Source organism: Poecilia formosa, unplaced genomic scaffold, assembly GCF_000485575.1.
Source record: "Poecilia formosa unplaced genomic scaffold, Poecilia_formosa-5.1.2 Scaffold44, whole genome shotgun sequence".
Classification (NCBI taxonomy): domain Eukaryota; kingdom Metazoa; phylum Chordata; class Actinopteri; order Cyprinodontiformes; family Poeciliidae; genus Poecilia; species Poecilia formosa.
In genome coordinates this window covers 1351439-1363215 of record NW_006799983.1, presented here as the reverse complement: position 1 = coordinate 1363215, position 11777 = coordinate 1351439, and the positions used below count along the sequence as shown (strand labels likewise).

The 11777-nt window shown below is 37.2% G+C and overlaps 1 protein-coding gene across 1 annotated transcript in view; it reads left to right on the top strand.

Moving 5' to 3' along the window:
• The first annotated feature begins 4057 nt into the window (after window positions 1–4057).
• LOC103137937 (catenin alpha-2-like) overlaps window positions 4058–11777 on the top strand; it is an 84839-nt gene continuing 77119 nt past the window's right edge. Inside the window, exon 1 of the mRNA XM_016671405.1 lies at window positions 4058–4272. The gene's annotated coding sequence lies outside the window, so the exon portion shown is untranslated. The remainder of the gene's footprint in view (window positions 4273–11777) is intronic.

The following is an 11777-nucleotide window of genomic DNA, read 5'->3' as shown; positions in this document are numbered from 1 at the left end:
GCAGCTCAGTTTAGGCCTCAAAATCCTGAGTCCAGCTAGTCCTACAATTAGCAGTAGACATTTGTTTAATGTTCATAATATTTATTGACTTTATTTGAACTAGACAAAGCCTTTCAAGCTGACTGCAGTGCCTTAATTTGCCATCATGTTAATTCTAGAATCACACATTAAAGTTCCTCTTCCTAGTACATAACTTGACTTTTGGATTCCCTGTACAACATCTACAGCAAGGCTGTAATAAATAGAAAAATAGCATAAAATAATATGAATCTTCAGCTGTTATACCAATGTGGCCCTATATTTTATATTTTTGTGCAATGTGTGAGGATATGGATTTTTGTATGTGTTTTTCTGTTAATTTAGTTTTTGTGTACTCTTGTCTTCTCCTTGCTTGTCTCCAGCTGCCTCTTGTTTCCCTGATTATTCCCCTGTGTGTATTTAACCCCACCTGTGCTACTTGCTCCCTGTCGGGTCCTTGTCATTCCTGCCATGTGTCTTATGTCCTGTATTCCCAGTGCTACCAGTGTCTGCAGTTCCTTGCCTCATAGCTCACCTGTGCTGCCTGGTTCTCTGTTCGCCTTCGTGTTTATCATTAAAATCATCATTTCTCACAACAACCTGGGTCCACCGTGTCCTATCCTCACCACCTACTACTCCATTTCATGACACAATATGATGAAAAAGATATGAGCTGGTCTCTGACTCCATGCTGTCTATAGGCCCTAGTCTCAACCCTTCTTCATTTTCCACTTTGTCGTCTTCAGAGCCCCTTGTTGAACTCTAACAGCAGTTCAACAAAATACTGTTCATGACACTAAACAAAGAGTCAAGGACAGTCATTACCGGGTAGCTCAGCTATTAAAGCCTACAGAAAAAATCTGAACAAATACAAGGCTTCAAAACTGAAGCGGTTCTTTTTGTGCTTCCTGATAGCTGATGCTTTACTCTTTTCTTTCCTTGAGTTCTAATAAGATGAACATGCTCAGCAATCTTAATATTTGCAGTGAGTTCTTTCTTTACTGAGACATTCATATGTCCCTAGAGTCTCATGCTCATTTGACTTACCATCTCAAGGATGGATATTTGCCCCCAGATTTATTTTGTCTTTGGTTTTTTGTCACTTTTCAATGTTTCAGAATATCACTCAAATTCCAATAAGAGACAGATATAAATTGAGTGAATATAAAATGTAGTTTTTTTACAGTTATACTTGCTAGACTTTGGAGACATTTTTTATTCACTTTCAGAAGGACCTGTTTTTACACCATTTGTTTGCTATGTGAATGCGCACAAGAAACTTGATCAAAGCACCGACATAAAAAATTAATTTACCTATTTTTCTCCCATGTAACTGGAAAAAATACAACCTAGTTTCTCCAGTGGTAGAGATTGGACCACGAGGAGCCTTAAAATATTTAACTAAAATTTACTGAAGGATATTAGAATTGTGTCAAAAAGAGTTACCAGATGTATTACAAAAACAGAAATTCAGAAAACGTAAGCTGTCGAGGATTTAAAAACCTCAACCATGAACAGATGACCAAATTGTTAAATCTAATAAAACTAATAACCTGAGTGGGACGAAAGTGATCAAAGTCTAGAAAACCAATATCAAAATTCCCCCCCAAGACTAAAACCCCCAGATAGAAAACATTTACATATAAGTACAGTTTTACTCAATCTTTTTTAATGGAGACGTGTTCATGTGAAACACGTTTGACAACAGATGCATGTCAAGTGATATTACACAGAGGCCTTTACGACAAAATCTCACTTTACCATTGTAGGTTGGATGTGAGCGGGAAACAAAAGTTTAATTAAAAAGACTTATGGGAACGAAAGAGGCTAGTTTTTTTTCCCTTTTTGCTCCGCCCAGTAATTTGCTTTTATCTACATCTACAATAACAAACACAGCAATTAGCCAGCCTAACCTCAGCCTGCAGGGGGAAGAAAGGAAAATCCTCTGTGGTCGCTGTTTCTTGGCTGTAGAGCATCCACACAGGTCGGTTCACATAACCTTAACTTGGAGTAGAGGAACAGTCTTCTCTTTCTTTCACTGCCAAGTGTGGTTATTGTTTGATGCTGCCATTTATTTTACGTTGGCTTGGCACTCAGCATTTTGTCATGGGTGGGTTTGGGCATTTCTGCAAAAAGCAGACAGGGTGATTTTTTTTTTTTCCAACTGCCAGTGAAAACTGGCAAAAAGATTAACCATCAGCCAGTCCAGTTAAATTCTGAAGGAAGCTTTGGCCTCACATTGCAGTATCCATATATCTTCTGAAAAAGACAATTGCACAAAGGATGAAAGGGGTATTCATCTCTTTGGTTTAAGACACTGGTCTCCTATTATGCCTCTTGAAATCAGTCAATGACTCCGTAAAATAAGATTTAAGACATAATAAGTAAAAACCTACAGGACTGGAAAGGACAGAAGGAATTCCTTATTGGATTTTTTTTCTGTGCAGTGTGACAGGCTACATATGGTTCATAAGCCCTTGAAGGTAAGTGAAACCGGAGAATCATACCTCTTATCCACAGAAGGCGTCTGCACATGTGTGTTCAACAGTGTGCGGTGTCTCTCATGATTCATCAACGTTATATTTAAGTGGAAAAGACAAGTCAGACAAAGTGCAACTAAAAATAGTTCAGGGACGTTCATTGACATTCAGCATGGCACAGCTCCAGACTTAATGGACACGAAGCAGCAAAAAATATGTCCACCAGGGCTTCATTTCAATTCTGCATTGGAAACAATAATGAAGTAGCACTTTGTATAATCGGGTAGCCACAAAGGCATGAGTGGAGACACAGTGAGACATTAAAGTTTCAATTTTCACAGGTTTTACATTTGCTAGTAAAGAAAGACATTCTGTTTACTTGCAAATACGACTGAAGGGAGACTGAAATTGTTTTGCTTTTATGTATACAAAGCTAAACAACAAGTATTGCATGGACAAAATGGCTTTGAGTGAGGGGTTAACTACCACTTGATTTAAAAAAAAGTCACTGAAAAAGTAGAGCCTGATTGAGTATGGATATGCAGGGAGATGAACACAGAAACAGAAGTCACAGTGCTTTGTATGCGTCTTGTTCTGATTATTTTCTGTTCTTCTTTATTTTGTGTCTTGAAACTAAAACAGGCCTTATCATATTAATGGGTCAGATTGTCCCCTGTTTGTTTATTTTTATATACTTTTGCGTCTACTCTTATGAATATGTGTATATAAAGCGCTGCACAATGACAAAGCTAAAACAGGAATCAAGACAGTTTTCCTGTCACGATTCAAGCTGACAGCAGCAGATGTTTGTTTCTCCTCTTCTGTGTTTGTTAGTCTCTGTTTTTGTCTGCATCTGTTTTTCTCTGGGAGCTTCCCCAGTGCACACGTTGCTTATCTCCTCACAACCAGACTGTTATGTATATTGAGTATGTTCTCTTGTCCTCACACCAAGGTATGTTGGATCCTTGCATTTGCCAGTGGTGGAAACCTGAGCCTAGTTTCTGATTCCACTTGTTCCTTCTTACACACAAAAATGCTGCGTTATCTCTATAAATCAAATGCTGCTGAAACTGAAATCTTTGCTCATTCGTCTTTGCAAAATAGCTCAAGGTTTGTCGGATTGGATGGAGAGCATCTGTGAACATCAACTTTGCCATCCTGCCCCAGATTGTTAATTGGATTTAGGTCTGGACTCTGACTGGGTCACAGTAAGATGACTATGCTTTGATCTAAACCATTTCATTGTAGCTCTGGCTGTATGTTTAGAGTTGTTGTCCTGCTGGAAGGTGAAACTTTGGTCCACTACGGAGTTTCGAGAAAGAAAAAAAAAAGAAGAAAAAAAAATCTCTCCCGGTGTTGGATAGATATCTTTATTTTTCTTCAGATATCTTTATTTATTTAAAAAATAATCATTTTTTTTATATTTTTCAGCCACTTAATTTTTCTTGTTCATGACGTCACCGCAATTGCAGCGGACTTGCTAAAAATCAAGACTTCCGGTTAATCGGTTTTGTGAATCTGCCATTTCTTTCCTCGTAGCTTTTTTGTAGTCCAAGTTCAGCTATTCCCAAGTTGCAAGTAAACGAGTTAAAGTGTTCTAGCGCGTATTAACTCACAGGATTCCTTACAGACCCTCTGAACTTTCTAGGAAATATACCCTGGAGCACTTTGGAGCACTTCAGCAATGTCCGCAAGCGGGATTTAACGAAAGACTTCGTCTGATTGAGGCGTCAGTTCTGTTTCTCTACTGTGAAACAAGGGACACAGCAAAGCGGTAAGCTCCAGATAATGCTAGACTGGAATATTGCGTCCTGGCCATAGGATAGCATTGAGCCTCCTGCTTCTGTTAGCTCGGTGTGCTAGCTTTTAGCTGCCTCCTTGAAGATATAATTTGTACTGCTTGTTTTGGATATAATTATTTGGCTTTGTTGTTTCAGTGTTTGTCTTGGGACCCAAATGTATTCGGTGATGTTCTTGACTCTCCCGTTATCTACTTACTTAATCATGTCGAGGCTTTGTTTACTGCATTCATATTGTGGTAGCATTAATATTTTAATACACATTTGATATGCATGGTCACTACAGTTAAACTACGCTCCGTATTGTAGGTAGTTGGTATGGATGGTGCGGGTGTAAATCCAGTATCGACACCATTGAGATGCATCCATGTGATAACTGTAGGGCTATTGTCAAAACTACAAAAATGGCCGAACAGGGTTGAGAGGAACGGCGTGGGGTCTGGAGGGGGGCGTGGCGTGAAACGTCTCATTCAAATAAAAAAATCCCGCTGATTTGTAGAGCTACAGTAACGAGAAACTGAGATCAAAGCATTGTAGTTTTGCTTTATATAGATTAGTGATTGAGTTATATATGAAAAGGAAGGATTTAAAAGCATGATGTACCCAAAAACAACTTTTTTGGCCAGATAGATTTATCTTTATTTAAATTGGGGTGTATTTTATATAATGTATTCCTTTCTTGCTATAGAGCCAGAAAGGAGTATTTTAATGAAACGCATCAGTTCTTCCCGTTTATTGTTTGTTTGAATTCAGTTTATTCTCTAAACAGTAACAAAGACTGCTTTTGCATTTTATACATTTCTACACTAAAACCTGTATAAATGGAGTGTATTTTTGTTCTTTTAGGAAAAACAAAAACAAGGTGTCAGTGTGGCTCGGATGTTGACATAGTTGCTTCTCGTAGAAAAACATAGAACAAGGCTAAGAGGAGATTTGCAGGGAGGCAAATCATGACCTAGAGGCGAATAATTCTCTCTTTATCTTGTCGTGCCTTGTCTACATGACGCCAAGAATGTCACCAAGACACGAGGATTTACAGGAGATTTAGTGCAAGTGTGAATAATTCATGAACCAGGGAGCATGGCTTTTATGTTCACATTTCCTGCTAGATCAGCTGATAACATCATGAAACAGACATATAGTGTCTTCTGAAATACCTCTGCTTTTCACTCAGAAGAGCATTTTGGAATAATGTTTCATTATTATTTATTGTAACCTTTAATGCTACACAGGGTATTTAAAGAAATGCAAAAATTAAATAATGAGAGTATTACTGTCAGATTAAGGCTAAGTCCACTCATAAGCATTTATCTGGGAAAATAATTACATTTTTATGCATTTTAGCCTGTCATAAACACGAAAACTCTGTTTTCTTATAAAAATATTTCAACTTATCTTTCTGTCCACGCAAATTAACCTCCTGCCGTCATGTTTAATTCATAACAGCAGGTCATGGTTGTTTTGAAGACTGTGCTACATTACCTATTATGTTTTTGCATGTTTAAAACGGTGCTCATTGGCATATTTGTGTGGGTTTAAGTGGATGAAAACTTATGTGAAAGCGATACGGTGTGTAGATTGTATTTTTTTTTTAAAATATAATATGGCAGATATATTTGTTTTAATAAAGACCCTGCTATGCGTATATGGCCTTAAAGGAGCGGTACGCATTTTCCTGGCACATAGTGCTGTTTTATAGAACAATAAAGTAACTCTGTTACTTTCAGTTGTCATAAAAATGCTGTATATCAAACATAACTTAAAAGAAGTTTGATTTTGTAATGCGACACTTTGAAATTGGGCCTCTGTCTCTTTAAGACATAACCCAAAACACTGGTGGTTTTACCAAACATTGGCTCAGGAAGGCTTAACATAATTGACAGCCACATTTTTTCAGATTTTATTTTCCAAAGATGAAAACATTACTTTTACTTTCACTCCACAGTTATCACATGAAATATTAATGCAATTCAATGTGATTATTAGGTGAAAATGTGCCACAGTTCAAGATGTATGAATGTAAAGCAAAAGGCTAGTGTGAGCCTAGCAACACTGCAGATCATGAAGATGCTTGTGAAGATAAATAGTTTGAAATAATGCTGCTGATCTTTAAATTGTGCTATAAACATCCCTTCGTCTTGACATTAGTGAAGAGTTAATTTCCAAAAGAAGGTATATTGTTTTTCAAACAAACATTGCCTTAGCATTTTTTTTTTGTGTCACTTTTCCATCCCTTGAACTTCGGTGGTGTTGTTCGCGTGACACTATATTAGACCATGAAGAAATTTCGTGGAGCTGCTGCTGCAGGTGAGGTTTAAATAAAATATGTGAACATATTGATTGATATTCTGTGAACCTCTCTCTGCTGCAACAGCCCTACATCCATAACAATGAAGACTAAAAAAAAAACCCCATAAAAATCTGCCTGTTTTCTTAAACCATTCTCTGTTGCAGTAAGTATTGTTCACCCACTGATTCTCTGCCTTCTTATATTAACGTGATAAAACTAGCTTTTATCAAACTTATTTGAGTTATTATATTTTCTACATTACCTTTTTGTTTTAATATAAAAACACAATGTAAAAACAGCACGGGTCACAACACCCTTATGAGTGAGAAATTAAGTTTAAACTTCCACAGACAATCGGTACAAAAAAAAAATCAACCATGTTTATAAATAGTTCTGTTGTCAGTCACTCTTTGTTGTTTATGAGCCCCCTTATGGCAGTTCTGGTACGTCATCCTTTGTCACCACCCCCGTATGCTAGCACATCATATGCTCATGCAGTCTTAGTAATGAGAACCACATCCATTTTGTTATTTTCATGTTCTTCAATTAAGTTTCCCTGAAGCCAAGGGAGATTATTTGCTAGTTTTGTGGCATGCTGGTGTGAGCTTAAAGTCATATTTTGAATGTTTGGTGTCTTTTGTAATTGCAGGTGTACATTTTTCTTTTACTCACGTGTTTCATTGAATTGCCCACAGTGAAGAAAGCAGAATACAAATTGGGACACATTTCATAATAAGTATTTTTGTTTTAAACTAAGTTGAATGTTATGAGAGAGTTCAAAGAAACTGGAATAAAACATTTCATTTCAGGTGATCTGATTATTATCATATAATTTAATCTGAAGGATCAAACAATATGAGAACACTATACACGGAGTAATCAAAGCATCTACGTTTCCAAAAACTAATAATTTCCCAAAGGGTAATGTGATTCTTAAAATGTGGATTCCCCCAGTGGGAAACAGGAGAGTGAGATAAGCAGCTTGTTTCAGCTCTTAGTGTCCAGTCCAGCATCTGTGGTGATGCATAATTGGACGGGGAAAATAATTGTGAGTCCCCATAGAAGCTTTGCAATTGCATATTTCACAGAGACCTACAAACAAACTAAATGGAAACATTTAGCAACTTTTTTTCAAAGTTACTAAAATAAGTTTTTGCTTTTTGTTATACTTAAAATGCATGTTCAACTTTTACTATGTAAAAGTTGAACATGCATTTGTACCGTATTTTCCGCACTATAAGGCGCACCTAAAAACCTTCAATTTCCTCAAAAGCCGACAGTGCGCCTTATAATCCAGTATCGCAATATCGCAACACCGTGAATGAAACAATGACTGGGGCAGCCTACTATAAAAAGTACTAGTGGACCAGGGGTGCAACTACATATTATTCAGGTGTATGCAAAAACATAAATCAGCCCCCCCACCCCCCTTTTCTACGCAAGGAGCATAGAAAACATACGGTCGCTCTACTCCCCCCGAGACGAAGACACGTGAGAGGTAAAACTCGCTACATTTACATTTACATGTGCGTGAGGTGAAGGAGCGTAAGGGCGCGGTGAAGTGTATGCGATAGCATCATCGGTGCGCCGCCCCCTCCAGACGGGGTTTTGATGCCCCCTCTGGTGCAGCGCCGGTATGCGTTGCATGTGCTGCATACCCACTTTTTGCGCCACTGCTCGGGACCACTTCTTTGTTATTACACATCCACATTTGTAGAGTACGGAATAAATCACGTCCCGTATAGGTGGCAACCTTAACTGTAGCGTCCATTCTGTGCGCCTTATAATGCGGCGCGCCTTATATATGAAAAAAGTTTTCAAATAGGCCATTCATTGAAGGCGCGCCTTATAGTGTGGAAAATACGGTACTTGCTGTACAACTTCTATTCAATGCTGCATGCATTGTTTCTACTCTCCCTTTTATTTTAGACATTCATTATTGACCATCAGAAGAACAAAAGAAGTTTATAAAAGCATTCATTCTTCTTACAATTTTGTCTTTCTTCAGGTCCGTGTTAAAGACGAGCACTCACAGGATGATGCTACCACGAGCCATAGCAACATTATCTGCACCTCATCTTGAATGGCAGTCAGGATGGTGTGCACTGTTAGCTTTCCTCCTCACTTACCATTTTTGCTTCATCTGGCCTGAGCATCTTCTTCCAGATGTCTGCTGTGTCCCCTACATGGTTCACTGAAAACTTTAAATGTGACTTTTTAATGGTGATATTCTAATAATGACTTTATTCTTAGCAATCTTGTATAAATAACAGACTTTTAATAGTTGTCCTGTCAACAGATTCTCCCACACGATTTGTGGCTCACTGCAGCTCCTCCAGAGGTACCAAGGGTCTCTTGGCTGCTTCTTTTAATAAAGAAGCTACCGATTCATCAGTGTCGATGAATTGGCAGGTTGCCAATTGTGCCACACTATTTTAGATGACGGTTGAACAGCGCTTATGAGACACATTCAGGGCTTCAGATATTTTCAAAGCATAAATCTTTAACCTTCTCTATAATTTTAGACATGGTCTATTTTCATTTGGTCTCCATGCCTTTTGTTCACTAATGTTCTCGAACAGCTGGATTTATGCAGAAGTTGGCTGCACTCAGTTTCATTTTGGGGTATCAGAGAGAAGGAGTTGTATCCGTATAGCAGGATTTGTAGTAGAGTTTAAGTTGTTGTCAAGGCAGAAAAAAAAAAAATCTCACTGCAAAGAGGTGCCATCTTATAACACACTGAAGTAAATATACTTGCATTTGTTCTAAAAAGAGATTCTGTTTCAGAAGGGGATAATATGAGACTTGATTCTTTGTTTGGTAGCAAAAGTTTAATTATTTATGTAAATATATTTCATACACTGTAGATATACTCAACTCTGTAAATATGTGAAGTAACCGTACCAGAGTAATGGGCAATGACTACCTACAAACAATGCTTTTCTGTAAAACATGTTAGTATACAAAAATGTTTTCATAAGAAAAAAATACTGGAGGGGAAAAAAAAAAGGAAAGCAACACTGATCTGAACAAAGAGGTGATATTAGCACTGGGACTGTCCCACTCTAAACAGCCAAGTGGAGATGAATCTCTTGGCTGCTGCCTGCTTTAGCTGTGGGAAAATTCCTCAAATGTCATTAGGGGAAGCTCGCTTCATCCGGTCATACACAGAAAGTGTAAGGAAGCAAGAGTAGGATCCCCACAGCTTTCGCCTCTGAGCAGGGGGTTAAGGAAAGTGTTACTGAGCAGATCCCATGTTTGTTTATCTGTTTATTTGAATTGGCTTTAAAAGAAAAATGCCAGAAAATACACCACAAACACTTCTTGAATGTGCGTTTTTCATGCATCATGATATGATATGGTTTTAAGAGCACAGTAAAACTAATATTTTAAGAAATATTCCTCTTTTTCCTGTGTTTTAATTTCCAATTTGATATGGTTGGGGTCAGTGTAGTTTAATATGTATACTCTTTCTGTCAAGAGTAAATCGCACTGTCACAAATATTGTATAAAAGTACATATGTTATTTTAATTTCAAAATGGCTTGGAATAATAAATTTCCCTAATTTTATTAAGATAATGTTTTTACTTAAATACACCATTAGCATCATATATTTTTGCTTTTGTTCAGAAGACATGAACAACAAAAGTAGGAGGGAAACGTAGGAGTGTGAAAAAAAAATGCTAAGAAAATTTAATACATTGTTGCTTTTACTGTACCTAAAAACAAAGCTATTTACCTCAGGTTATTTATATTTTGCGTAACATTTTAATTCTTATCGCTGGACGTATTGCTAATGCTCTTCAGTAGCCCAGCCAGAGTCCTGGCTTGAATCTACCATATTAGAGAAACTGGAACTGGAACTACCAATTAGGGTGATGAGAAGGAGACCTTCCGATCTGGAAGACTTGAATCTCATCACCAAGATAAATCAGCAAAATACCAATAAGAACATCTTAAAAAGCTTGTCCTTAATTATAGGAAGGGTTTGACTGCTGTAATGATAATACATATATTTTGATTGCTGCTATCTTCTGAGATATGTTTATTTCCTATCAAAAACAAACCGGTTGACTGATCTGACAGTGGTTTGAAAAATGTATCTGCTTAAATGTATGGAATGTAAAGTTTTTAATACAACTCCTGCTTTATGTCCACTTTTAGAATTTGTACTGTTGACAAGCTATTTTGGACGTTGAATCTACTATCTTCATTTGCTTTTTGAAGACAAGTTATATTTTCTTTTGCTGTAGACAAAAACTCTATTCTGGACTTAAATCAAAATTTGAGGTTATTTTGGTTTTTATCTTCCTGTGTCACTTGTTGGGTCAAACACAAACAAAAAAAAATATTGTTCTTTACAAGTAATACATGTTAAAATGTCTTTAATTAATTATAATTTTGGTGTTGGGAGCTACAAGTACCCTTTCAAATTCCATTACAGATTTTGAACAGAGTTTGTGTTAGGATTCCAGGATTTTTTCTGAAACCAAGCCTTGGTGACCTTAAAGCAGTCATTGTCCCGTTGGAAAATTCAGCGTGAGCTTCTCCACACGTGGTCTGAGATTTTCCCTGATATGATTTTCTGACGGTTTATGCAGAGCAAGAAGAAACGAAGCAAACCCAGAGAATAACAGAGAAGGTTTTCTCTTCAGCGTTAGCTTCATTCTTTCTCCTAGGGATATAATCCCACCCCTTCAAAGAACTTCTCTTTACTGCATTTAAAAATTCTCTGTGGGATTTTGGTCTTTGAACCGTAACCACTAGCTATACATAATCCTAAAGCTATGGACAGAATTTTATTTAATTTTTTTTAACAGAAATTCTTTGAGCAAGGAACATTATTTCCTTTCTCATAATTATAATTGAGTGAACAGTTATTTTCTGTTCAAAACTGGGAACTAAAGCTTAATTTGCTGTATAAAGTAATGACTGTAATAAGGCTCCAAGTCTGTGAAATGATAAGGTGATAATCAAATGTCCAGCACAAATCCAACATAAATAGCGCAGGTTTAGTTAGCTGCTTGCCATCTGTTTTTACATCAGCCGTGGTGCTGTTATTGGACCACCCAAGCAGTTTTTGTTCTCAAATACTTTTTTGCTCAAGCATCTTTTTTTTTTCTGCAAAAGCTGCCTATTACAAACTAATGATCTTAATGCTGTAGTAATGAATTTTCCTCATGCCGGAC